This window comes from Bombus huntii, chromosome 15 (genome assembly GCF_024542735.1).
Source record: "Bombus huntii isolate Logan2020A chromosome 15, iyBomHunt1.1, whole genome shotgun sequence".
NCBI lineage: Eukaryota > Metazoa > Arthropoda > Insecta > Hymenoptera > Apidae > Bombus > Bombus huntii.
Genome location: NC_066252.1, coordinates 4,789,257 through 4,802,122, shown reverse-complemented (window position 1 = coordinate 4,802,122; position 12,866 = coordinate 4,789,257). Strand labels below are relative to the sequence as shown.

Sequence of the window (12,866 nt, the reverse complement as noted above, 5' to 3'; positions counted from 1 at the left end):
GACGTTATACGAGATGACAAGAACTGGGTAATTTTGGACGATTTGCCTGTATTCACATTCGATGCTTTAGGTTGATGGTAAAACAGTCCCAAAACTATTTGAGCGCATGATCTTTTGTTTTCGAACAATTAATCAAGAAATTATGTTCTTGATGCAGCAATTTCTTACGTTTCAAATGTTTTACTTTAAATTATTACGACTTTCACTCGCGAAATTGTAAGAATATGCAAGGGTACTATAATAAAATTTATTGAAATAAATTGTACAAGTTTAATATTAAAAAACATATTAAAAGAATTTATAAAGTAAGATATAATAAAAACATTACTCGCAAGGGCCAAGTATTCATATTCTTTTGCAGATGTACCATCAACCTGAAACATCGAACGCTTATCCAGCCAACTTATTCGTGATTTTGCAGTTCTTGTTATTTCCTTGTTAGATTTATAATGTTATTTCCTAGTTTCAACGCTTTATCTCGCGATTTCCCATACTTCTTTCTCTTCAAGCTTCTGGAATTTTTGCTGGGCACAATTCACTGCCAAAAGCCATCATTTCGACACACTTTTTCAACCATGTTGAATACGAAACGAAAAAACCTACAGTCAACTTGGCTTGCAATTAAATACAGGATTCAATACACGCCGATATCCAATTTCACGTCGATATCGAACTTTATTAAATTTGCTTCGTACAATCAATTTGACAGTAGCATAGTTCGAATACTTTCGCGAGCCCGTGTATAGATCCTCGAAATAATTAGCCGCTGATCGTCTGGAGGAGATCCGGTATAGGTTGGTTGGCGAAACAGGTGACGAGGTTAACCGGAAGGGGAATCAATTTTCATGTTGGCCCAGTTGAACGGTTCGATTCACAGACGATGATTTTCTTTTGAACGTAGAGAGCGGACGGTGTTTTCCCGGACGATGTTACGCCGACGCCAAACGAGTTTTACGTGTACGATACAACGCCGGATGGAAATGGAGATCGCGGAACGAGTATTCGGCCTGCCTTTTCTCTGCCACGATAATGGTTCGTATTTGCTCGACTCGGTTTCAATCGACTGCACGGAAAAATGTGGGGAACACCGTGCACTTTAATTCCTCCAAGAATAGCCTCTCATTCACGCCGGGATTAAATTTGATCGTTAATCCCTCGATTACATCCCCTTTTCGAATAATCGTACGTACAGAAGCGCTTTAGTGTCTGAAATTTTAACTCTTGCTCCGTGTTCTGCTTATTCCTCGGATCATTCTTTCTGAATTCGTTAACGAATTAAATTGCACGATTCGTCCAACAAATTATCGGACGGTGATAAGAGGCCAGTGGTTTCTACATTTTCCAACCCAAGCAGTTTGTTTCTGTTTTTAGATTTTACATACGTTTAAAGTCACGATGGATCAGGAAGATCTCGATAAATAATTTCGTTGATATCTGGTGGAAAAGCTGGGTTGTAAATCTTGGCGTAATTTGCTTACGACTTTATTCTGCGAGAGAAACTACAGCTCCGGGAACTTTGCGAGAACGTAAATCGTAATTAAAGTTCCGTTCAATTAAGACGCAAGGTGTAATTCAAGATCACCATAAACGCCCCTCCACGGTCATTAATGCACACCGTACGTGCCGAATGTTTATGCCCGGTTATTAAAACTGTCGGACCTAACGAGGTCATCAATGAATCCTTCCTCTTCCAAGCGATATTAAATTCCTCCACGATTAATTGGCCAACTTTCGGTAATCGGGCACAAGTTCGTCTCAAAACGAAAGGAATTTATTTCCTGTTTAATAATCACCATTTACAATGGTACATTTACGAGTTCATATCCCTAAGGAAGATCGCGTATTATATCTAGGATTGAACTCTGCGATAGAAATTTTTATCCGAAACAATTTTACATTGTTGCTCCTTCTCAGAAAATTCGTATCGAAAAACATTCTGTTTTTACTTGCGCGGCCACTTCGTTTCCTCGTACTTCTTTTTGTTGGATGAATTTTTTTGCTATTCGAGTCACAGCTTCGATATCGTCCAGCCAGTTCTCGCCATTCCGATTGCATTTCGACGGAGACGTTCGAGGAGACAATCTTCTTATTACAACCAAAAAAGCTTCATTTGTTTCTTTGCTGAATTTCTGACATTATCGGTATCGTTCCTGAAGAAAGTCGATGGTATGGGTGATTAGCGTGGAAATTACTTGGAGAATTCCTTCAAGCGACTTTGTCACAGGCAATTCAGCGAATTTTTCGTGTTCGTCGAGCAAATCACTAACCAAGTTATTGACTTACAGCGTGGCACGAAAGAATGTTTACAAGTAGTACGAAGAAAGTTATAATCTTTACAAAATACAGTTATATTTGACGAAAGCTATTAATGTACGCAGACAGTTGTGGAACTTCCTAGAAAATGGCTGCATAAGCCAAATGATTTGACTAAAAGATAGTATCTGTATTATATGTTCATCATATCTTTATTCTTTCATCAGAAGGATTCTCAATTATTACCTATATGAATAAAAAGTGTCTACTACGAAAATTACTAGCATCAATTTTAAACTTTCTCTCGATCGTCGTCAAACCGTATTAAATTTGAAACTATTAAAGCGACAAACTATGACAGGATGGAAATGAAAATAGAAAGATTCTTATTTTTACACGTGCTACATTCAGTTTGTAGCCATCTAGAAGTACCCATGCATTCTCCCAAAGAACAAGAGGCTAAGTTCGGCTTTAAATGGCGATTGAGACCTCGTTTACGTCGTACATACCTTACGTCTCCTTTTTCCTTTCTTTTATTTGGAGAGCAATCGTTTCGTAATGTAGAGCGAAATCGAGCTTTACGAGGTCTCCGGATAAATCTCGGAACGGTGTGTTCTTTTGTCTTGATTTTTCTTTGTGGTATCGTACTCCTCGTAACGCGTGTTTCGACCGGAGGATCAAATTAAAAGGTTAGCCAGACGGATCTTATTCCTTTTACCAAGAGATCTCCTTTCGCTCACGTTCCTAAGATAGAGAATCACATAGTATAGCAACCTCTCTCGTTGTTTGGAATCAAACAAGTTACAAGCTTGTTCTTCGTATTTGAATTAGTCAAACTAATACGGCACTGCACGGATATGGCCACTGTCTGGGTCGAATATGGCCTTTTATCCGGAGCGGTCTATTGTCCCGAATTGGTCGCTGATATCTGATTTTAGTTTGTATTTATGCGAGTTAAACGAGAAGCCACGTTGGTTAACCGTTGTGCATACATTAAATTACAGAGAAAAATAACGTAAATTACATGCATACGTTACTTTTTACAAATTTACCATACTTGTCATATACCCGGACATTACTAAAAATTAATGGTTCGTTAACAAAAAACGTTGCAGCAAAAAATAAGTGGCAATAGTTGAAAAACTGTTTTAAAGCAGCGTGGAAAATCACGCGATAGACGCGTTCTCTCAAGAACAAACGCGAAACGAGGTAAAGGGAGTGGTCAACGATCAATCACATCCCCGCAAACAAGCCTTCTACGCTCCGTAAAATTTCCATCCACCTGCAGGCGTATTATGCTTGACAAACAACCCTCTTTTGAAAATCATCCCCCAACAACTCTCGCTTGGTTTTAGCCAAACGAACATTCAACAAATGGCTGTCCTAATCTTCCAAATACAAAATACATTTCTTCGCCCCCTAATTTCCCTCCTTCTCATACACCTGTAACTCGACCAATTACTTGACCGGCAAGTCAGCTCGTGGATATCGTACGTTTTACGGGTAGAGAGAATGGCCCGGTAGCTATCTGGTGATGAAACGACGGAGGATGCGGGCGCGATCAGGGAATTGTTGTATTATCGCGCTTGTTAATCGGCGAACCCTGGCAGATGCACGCTCTTCACCAATGCTAGTACTTGGGACAAGTCTCATGCTCCTTAATCAACCAACCGGTCGACATACTCACAGCGTTTTCCGCGCTCTTGACGAGAATCGAGCTCGCCACCAGCTGGACGAGAGCCTGCCTTTTAATCAATGCCGGACCTCCGGCTCCGCTTGAATTATTCAACCCAGACCTGGTCGTTCGAGGGTCACGGAATATTCTCAAGTTCGTGTAGACGCCTCTCTAGAGGCCAACGATCCGCCCTTTCCTTCTTTTTCGTTTTAAAGCCTTTCTATTTCTTTTTGCGGCGTTGTTTGACTGTAGAAACGGAGCGATAGATTGTTTTATTTCTTTGGTAGTTCCGATGGCGGTTAAGAGGCTTTTCTTTCCCTTAGACTTGAAATATTCGAGTCGTACAACATTTTGTCTCACAATTATGATGTAGTACAGAACTACGTAATTAGTTTTATTTCTTTGATAGTTCCAGCAGTGGTTGACAGGTGGAACCCTTTTTGTTTTCTTGTTTTAACTCGAAATATAAGAAATTTGTATTACAGTTAATATAATTCTTCCTTTCACAACTGTGATGTACAGCACAAAATTGCACAGACCGTATCTGAAGTTGATTCCGCTTTCTGTAATTTTTCTAACGCTTATAAAAGAGAGAGTACCTGTCTATAGGAGGAAATCATAGTGTCACGAATATTATCGGCCGTACAGTTGCATTTACAGTCTCTTTCAAATATTTATCGAGAAAATACTCGGGACGCGTGGTATTTGAACTGACATAAAACAGCCGGTACGATCAATGCTTTCGAAAATGGGCAACGTGTTCGAACGCACGCTCTAACGTTGATTTCCTATCCGATCCTTCTGGATTTTTCGTCGCGACAACGGGGCTCTTTTTTTAAATAGCACCAAGTGAAGGAATGTGGTTTTTCGAACCATTAGCAGGATTTGAAGAGCAAGCAGTGAGTACGTTTGCTTTCCGGGGTAGAGACTGTTGCAAACACCCGGTAAAAGAGGGGATGAAAGTCCCCCTCTGCGAAGTCAAGGAAAATGTTGGGAAAATGTTTGAAATATTCGAGGAATTCACTACGTAGGAACGCCGGCCGTAAAAGAGTTAAATAACTCGAGAGAAAATCAGAAGCGTCACCTGGCATTTTAATTGGCCCGCGTCATTAAGAGGGTTGCGATACTTTCTGAATGCTCGACGGTCAATTAGAAAGAAACTTTGGAAGAACATCGCGTATTCGTTAAAAGTTTATTGCTAATGGAATTACCATTGTACACTATCGTTCGTAAGCATTTGGACACCTGCTGCTCTCATACGAAACTTAACAATGAATTTCAGCAGTTTATTCGAAACGAGATTAAGAAATTAATAAAAGTTAGAGTTGGACGAGTTTGCGAGACGCTTAAATATAATAAAGAAGCTAATGATATGCCGAGATTAATTGAAACGGTTATCGAGAGATGCAGCATATACTATAGATGAAAAGAAATTGAGAAAGTTATTGCAATACCGAATATACTTTTGCATTTCAGACAATATATTAATAATTTCTTAGATATTATTCTGGTAAACCTAGCTTCTCATAAGTGTTCCAACATTTACAAACAGGGTTGTACATATGTCTACGATTTATCTAGATTGCTTCCTAGAGTACCGTCGAGTTTTCATGGTGTAATAACTGGTTTCATCCGAAGCCAACAATCTCCCACGGAGATGGTGTATCGGGATAAGCGGTTTCATTATTTTTCGCGTTAGGCTAACGCCGCGTGTCGACCGCGAGCCCTCTCGTTAAGCTATGATAAGCGATCGACTATTCAGGGTTCCCGGGCTGAAACGACAAGAAAATTATTCAGCGACATATCGGCTAGGAAAATACGTTTACGGAGGCTTAGAGCCTTAAGCGCGTCAGTGAATTATTGGCTAGGGAAATCGAGCGTGGCGGGGTGCAAATCGAGAATAACCATCTCTATGTAAATCCGGATATAATTCCTGCCGTGATTCATAAGATATATGTCGTTGACGTTCCGACACCACTATCGCACGCTGAATTTCATGACTCCGCATGAATTTCATGAAAAATAATTAGACTAACCCCCCGGACTCAATTTTACGCGGAACGATCTTATGGAAATAGAGGGGCGCTCAATTTTTCCCTCGGTTTAAAAATAATGCTCGATTAGCTTATCCCTTCCACATATAATTTCTACGATATGATAAATTAATGCATTATTAATAAATGAAGACCTTATCGTAAATATAAGATAAATTTTAAGATTCAATATCTTACAAAATTAATCGCATCGATCTTTCTATGAAATTCAAATGTGGAAAGATATTTACGTGAAAAATCTTTTGTTTCAATTCTCTCGTAAGGTATTGGTCTCAAAAGTATTGATTGCCGTGCTTTAGATATCAAATATGCCATTAACTTTTTGACAAAGCTTCATCGTTTCATCTTCTATTGCTAAGAGTCTTATGCCTGTAGCGGTACCTGAATCAACGGAAGATTTGGATCGAGAGAGACTCATATTATTGTGCCTTGGAATACCAACGTTTTGGTTTGCTAACAATCCAAAACGTTTTGGTTTGCGAACAAAATATTATTGCCATTATTTGTGATCGTCAACCAGAGTTACATTTGTGCTTTTTATAATAACAACTGTAGTTATAAATAGACGAACATGCTCTCTAGGACAGTTCAATAGTAGAATAATTAGCGAGTAGAGGAGTTGAATTGTTTCGAGCAAGCGACGATTACGACCAGTGTACACTATTTCTGTACTTGTACTCGTCTCTTTATTAAACGAATCGATACGTTTAATATCCACCTCGCGTCTTTGGTTCGGACAGGTTGTCGATCCCTTTTTCTAACTATGTTACATTATGACACGTTCTTTTAACCGCCGAATGACATCAAAATCAGAACACCAACGACATCGTACTTAATCATATCCTTTCTCCGTAATCTTCACACGATATCTTCGATACCAATAGCATTTTAAAATCGTCAAGATATATCAATATTTTTCTTTTATAACCTGATGTAAAATATTCCTTGATCAGAAATTGATACCAGAGAATCGGTGCAACTGGAGTAAAATAAAAGTATGAAGAAAGGTTGCTTCCATTTTCTCGACGGCGTTAAGTCGAAATCGTTTTGTCCTCCCGGTGCAAATGTTTCCAAGGATGTCGTGGGATGGTTGCGCGGAGGGAGGATCCGTAAAACGAGAGGTCCGAGGATATATTACGGGCGGCTTGGCTGCTCTTTGCGTTGTTCTTGCGGCGCATAAGTAGCAGCGGAGAATCCCGACTTAAATTTCTCGCTTGCTTGCTCGCGAGGGAGCGAGGGTGAGAGGCGATGGCAGGGAGCCGGGCTTGGTTTTACACTATTGTTACACGGAGAGATTGTGGCAAACAACGGCCGACCGGTGTAAATTATTGAAGAGAACCGCTTACCCGGGAAGTTACTCGGAAAAACGCTCTGAAAATGGCGCACGTCCTTTTATTTTCGTCGGCATTTTCCGCGCTTGCGTTTGTTTTGCCACGAATCGTCGCTGCTTCGGTGAGTACATTTTCCGGTAGAATTGTTGTACTTGCCCGTTTTACTGATTGCAGCTCGCTTTTTACCTCTTTCAATTTTGCCCCCATAGCTACGAGGATTCAGTCGCGGAAATCGTTCAACCCTTTCACACCGGTTTTTTGTCCAAAATAGAGAAAAAAAAAGAAAATAAAATGCAATTTCAAATTAACGATCAACGCTAGAGGCGTCTCTTCGTTCGGCGCGTTTTTGCGACCATTTTTAATTAGCTCACTTTATGTTTCCCCACTGCACTTTGTTGCTTTTTTTAACGCAGAATTATTTTTTTCAATAATCGTTGCTGAATGATCGCTCTTTGTCTGACAAATACGTGCGACATTTTCTTATATGTATTTCCAAATGGACACGTTGTAAAGTTTATTGATAAGGAGTTGCTACTATGTGATACACTAAAATGTTTATGCGAGAAAAGAGAAAGCGAAATGGAGGGGTGGAAATAAATTGGAAGGAAGGAAAAGGAGAGAGAGAGAGAGAGAGAGAGAAGATGAGAAATGGGTGGAAGGAAACAGAATGGGAAGCGATGAATGGGAGTTAAATGGAAGGAAAGCGAAGAAAGAAAGAAAGTAAGGAAGGAAAGAAAAGGGAAGGAAGAAAAGAAAGCATAGAAGGTGTGCAGGGATGAAAAGGGAAGGAAGGGAAGCCATTACGTACATTTGCTCCAGCTCATCCCGAGAGTGAAACAGCCAGGCTGGAAATAATAACTAACAGCGTAGTGTAGAATTTTTACACTCTATATCCCCACTGCACCTCACCGGAGCTTTTTATTTACTTCAAAACGTTACAAAATATACCTAATTAGGTCATCTATATTTAAAAACCGTTACAAATAATTACGGGTTACCAGGAATGGAAGATTGATATTAATTTTGCAGCTTCATCCGCAAATAAATTTCTAGGAATACTTTTTTATCTTTAATTAAGCACCGTGAACCGCATCGTGTTCGATATAAGCCTCCCCCCGCCCCTACTTTCATGTATCTTTATTTTTCCATTTGCCGAGAAAGATTCATTACCAGAATTTCTGCTTTTCATCCAAGTACACGGAAGCTGTGTATTTGAACAATTTATATCTCCTTTCTCTCTCGTTCGAACATGTTCGTCTTTGAAATACGATCACGTAGCTTTACGCGACTGATACCAATCTCCAGTATAATTCGACTCGGCTTTCATTGCATCTCACGTTTGTGAGCGTCGAAATATAAATAGCTCTCGTTACGAATTACCGCGCAAACAATATTGTTTCGCGAGAACCAATGCGAACAGAAGCGGAACACTCGCTTATTTAAAGACTCCATTTATCTTTTAAACATGCGACTAGTAGTCAAATCGAGCTACAACGAAATTTCGCGATATTTACATTTTTCGAATCGCCGCGTCTCTCGTCGTTTTGTCTTGCCGCAATTTTTCTTCTTTCCATTAATCAAAAATATCATCGTATCACGAAACATCAAACAGCCGACCGATGATCGGTCTAAAATTTATTTTCCCATTTTATATTCTCAAATATTTTTGATGTCGTTTAATATTCCATATATTTCCACGGTTTCCGTAAACAGAACTCTGCGAAAGTTAAAATTACGCGGGGGTTCTACAGGTAGACCACTAAAAATAAATGTATACCAGCGAAACAAGAGAATCTGCATCTGCGCTGGCTTTAAACAACATCATATTAAAGTCGATTAAGAAACCATTAAAATTAGCGGTGAATATTAAATTACGAAAAGTTTAACGCTACCGGGCTCGTTTAACAATTCTGCGTTCGCAGTCTCACGAAGTGTGGTGCAATTTCGTGTTGTATCACCGACGATGAAACTGATCTTCAAAAATAAGTAAATATAAGGTACTGGTGTTTCTACGCTTCCTGCGCTCTCCAATATTCTTTTTTCGAAAAAAAGAGGGAAACAAACTAACGAAAAATACAAATACATTAAATACATACGATAGCAGAAAGTTGCACAAAATATGGTGTAACTTCATATTCCATCGATATCGAAACTGAGCTATCCAATATAGTTTTTCTAAAAATAGGAAAGTGCAAAATACAAATACACTAAACACGGAAAGTAATAACAAAAATACACCTGTAAAATTTCCAATATCGCTCGAATCAATTATCGATCCTTTTCTTTGTCACTTCTTCCTAAAAAGCCGCTCCCGTTTTCCGGTGAAGGCGTCTACGAGTGTAAACAGAATGAGAAACGTACCTTTCAGGCTTTGACAACGGGCCGCCAGGCCAATAATCGTCCGATCATACACCGTACAACTTTTCCACCCATTTTTCCGTTGGCTCACGGCTCGGCGTACGGGGGGTGGGGGCCGCAGCGACGGTTGGCCGCGAGGTGGGGTTCGTAGGACGGCAAGCAGCAGCAGCGGCGGCAGCCCGGCAGTCGTTCGGGGTGGTTTCGGCGCAGTAGTACACCGCGAGCATTCCACGAGCTTGTACACGCGTGCTCGCGTTCCTACTCGTCCCTCTTGACTCCGCGTCGCGTCATTCTTTCGCGACACGTGATGATTCTTATTCTCCACATCGTCTTCACGCCGTAAAAAGATTTGCCTTTCTTTCCTGCGAGCTTCAATTTTCGCGTGACGTCAAAATTTGTCGGTGGTGAGCATTCATGCCGATTAGAAAACGACGTATGGAGCGGCTCGTGCTTCGAGACTGGTTTCTCGGAGATTCCTGTACTCAACGACGCTGACGAGACTCGTTCGGCTGTGCATAGGAGCTGCTTGCACGTCGGTAAGTATGCACCTTTTTTCATATCATTCGAAAGGGGTGCGAACACGTGTTGGCCGAGTAACGATACGGCATCAAATGTAGTTACGACTTTCGTGTGTTTATTTACAAAACGGTTCGGTTCGCTCGATAGAGGCGTTGTGCTAGAGTTTTTGTAAACAGAGAGAGTCTGTTACTCGCAATTCGTGGAATCGCCGGTGACTGTTAGTGTTATTGTAATGGATTATTTACGCTCTCGTATTTCTTGGAAATATGATACGGTTTTACGTAGATTTATTTACAAGTATCGTACCTCGTTGTGTATTGTCACGAATAATCAGAATATTCGTGTGACTTTCTTATACGTGTTTGCATCTCGAAATAGTCGACATGAATTATGATTAGCGATTTACTAAGCTACATTATCTTGAAGATAAATTGTAAATGTCATGGTTTTGTTATAACAATCGTCATTGCAATAGCGTATAAGTGGTAAGCACTAGTCCCAATCTTTAATCTTCATTCAGTTAGAGTCTAATCTTTTCAATTCGTCAAACAGGCAGACTCCTTCATCATAATCAAGCTTATTGATCATCGAACCGCAAAATAATTCACGAGGGTCTTAAGCGTTTCACACGCGAGCTCGCGATCTAAAGCCGGCTTAACGTCTCATTCCAAGAAAGCCCGCGTTGTCGCTAATTTTCCGCTCTCTCGTCGATCATCCTCAAAGTCCGCCGTCAAACCTTCCCCGAGGGGATGTTATCACGACGAAGGAAAAAAGCTGCGAAACTCGAAAGCGAAACTATTACATTTCCTTGGGCGACGGTGTTGCTTTATTACCACATTTTTAAAAGCATTATCGCACGATCCACGATCGCAGATATCCAGACGAAGTTGCAAATGTCCCTGAAAGTGAACTAACACGTGATCATCGAAAACTTTTCAAACGACTACTTTACGCTGCAATATATCAATGTTACGATCTATCATGATTTCTTTTTACGATTTTTTTACGACCGTTGCAAAAACCTAGATTAATAACTTTATGTTTAGGAAGGAAACCAGATGTATTTCTCGAGTATTGGATTTTTTGATTTTGTTTTGTGAGCTCGTTTTTCTCGATTGGCGAGTGGTTCGAAGGACTGTACGTTGCGTTCAGAATGTTTAGAGGGAAAAAGCGAAGGGTAGAATATCGAATGACGTGACTTTCCAAGCGGCACCGCCGCCAACAGGTGGAGGGCCATTAAAACAGGTGGAGGAACGACGCTGTAACGATGCACCGATCAACGCTCTCGCTGCTAAATTACCAAATTAAATGCGTTGGAACATGGTACAAGGATACGAACAAGAAGAATTGCTTCTTCGAAACTGTCTTCTCGATGCTGCTTACCAATCTAAAGAATTCTAACTTGTTTTAATCGTCGCTCTCAGCGAAAACCAAATTATTATGACGAGCGACGAATATTGCATTTCGTAGTGATAGAACCAAGTGTCTAAATTTACTTAGAAAATAAAATTATTCGTATAGTAGAAAGTAATAAACGTGAGATAGCCACTTGAGTCAGAATGAAGACAGCCTTCGCGGCTCGAGCGTTAATTATTTCTTAGAATGATGCGTTGAATTAGTATAAGAGACTTTCATGGGGCCCAGGGGTATCCTATTTTTATTTAGAATTCGACTTAGAGCGTGTGGTTTACCTTACGCGGTGGTATAAAGTTTTATTTCTATGCGAAACATGTACTCCGTTGTTGCGAAGGGAATTCCTTTATCTGCCCCCTAAAACGGGGACGCTGCAATTTAATTTAATTTTGCCGAGTATAGAAGCTCACAGTTTAAAACAAAATTCTGCGCTCTTTCAGAGCTATACGCATTTACACTAAACAGTGTCTTGTAATGGAATGCAAAAAGGTGAGCTGCGTGGCCTTGTCAACGAAAGAGCACGGCTTTAAAATGCCTGTTAGCGTTATGCTTCGCAATTTTTATGATTTTTAGCTTCGTTTAACTTTGTTAGATCAGTAAGTAGACGACACCCGAACGAAAGTTAGTTCTCACGCTGTAATGAATACCTATTATAACCCATGTAATCTTTACGTAAGGTTATGCGCGTTTAGTCAAACAATACACGCGGCTTCACCTGTCAATAACCGATGCACGATTTCGCAAACAATCGCGCGTGTATAATTTCGGTGGCGAAATTTATTTGTTCGATATAATGGCCGATATGGTTCCGAGATTAATGTTGCGAACAACCATTTGCTATCGTGGTCATGAATTGATTTAGCGGAAGAATAGGAAGACAGTTCAATTTTCAAGATTATCGGACCACATTTTTCGATGGAAATTAAGTCACGGTGATGATGAATTTTACGCGATTTCCGATGATAGATCGATTATTTCCCCGGATAACCACAGCTATCGACAGACCGTGATTTCAGCTACGAATATTTCCAATCTTTATCGTGGAAATCTTCACCGATATTCGAAATATCGTTTTCGAAGCACTCAGGAATACTGGGTATTCCTAATTGATCATTTTTATTCATTAATCTGATACCTGATCTAGTTGCTTTCCTGAAACAGTTCGAGATTATCTTTCGATCCTTTGGAAATATCGAAAAATCGTTCTTGAGGTCATCGCGAATGCCGAGAATCTTCGATTGTCTGACAGCTTTTATCCGTCAC

At 40.2% G+C, this 12,866-nt stretch overlaps 1 protein-coding gene across 2 annotated transcripts in view; it reads left to right on the top strand.

Moving 5' to 3' along the window:
- The first annotated feature begins 9,845 nt into the window (after positions 1–9,845).
- The window catches only part of LOC126873697 (disintegrin and metalloproteinase domain-containing protein 10-like), a 164,254-nt gene continuing 161,233 nt past the window's right edge, over positions 9,846–12,866 (top strand). For both annotated transcript variants that reach the window (XM_050634826.1, XM_050634825.1), the window contains exon 1: positions 9,846–10,207. The gene's annotated coding sequence lies outside the window, so the exon portion shown is untranslated. The remainder of the gene's footprint in view (positions 10,208–12,866) is intronic.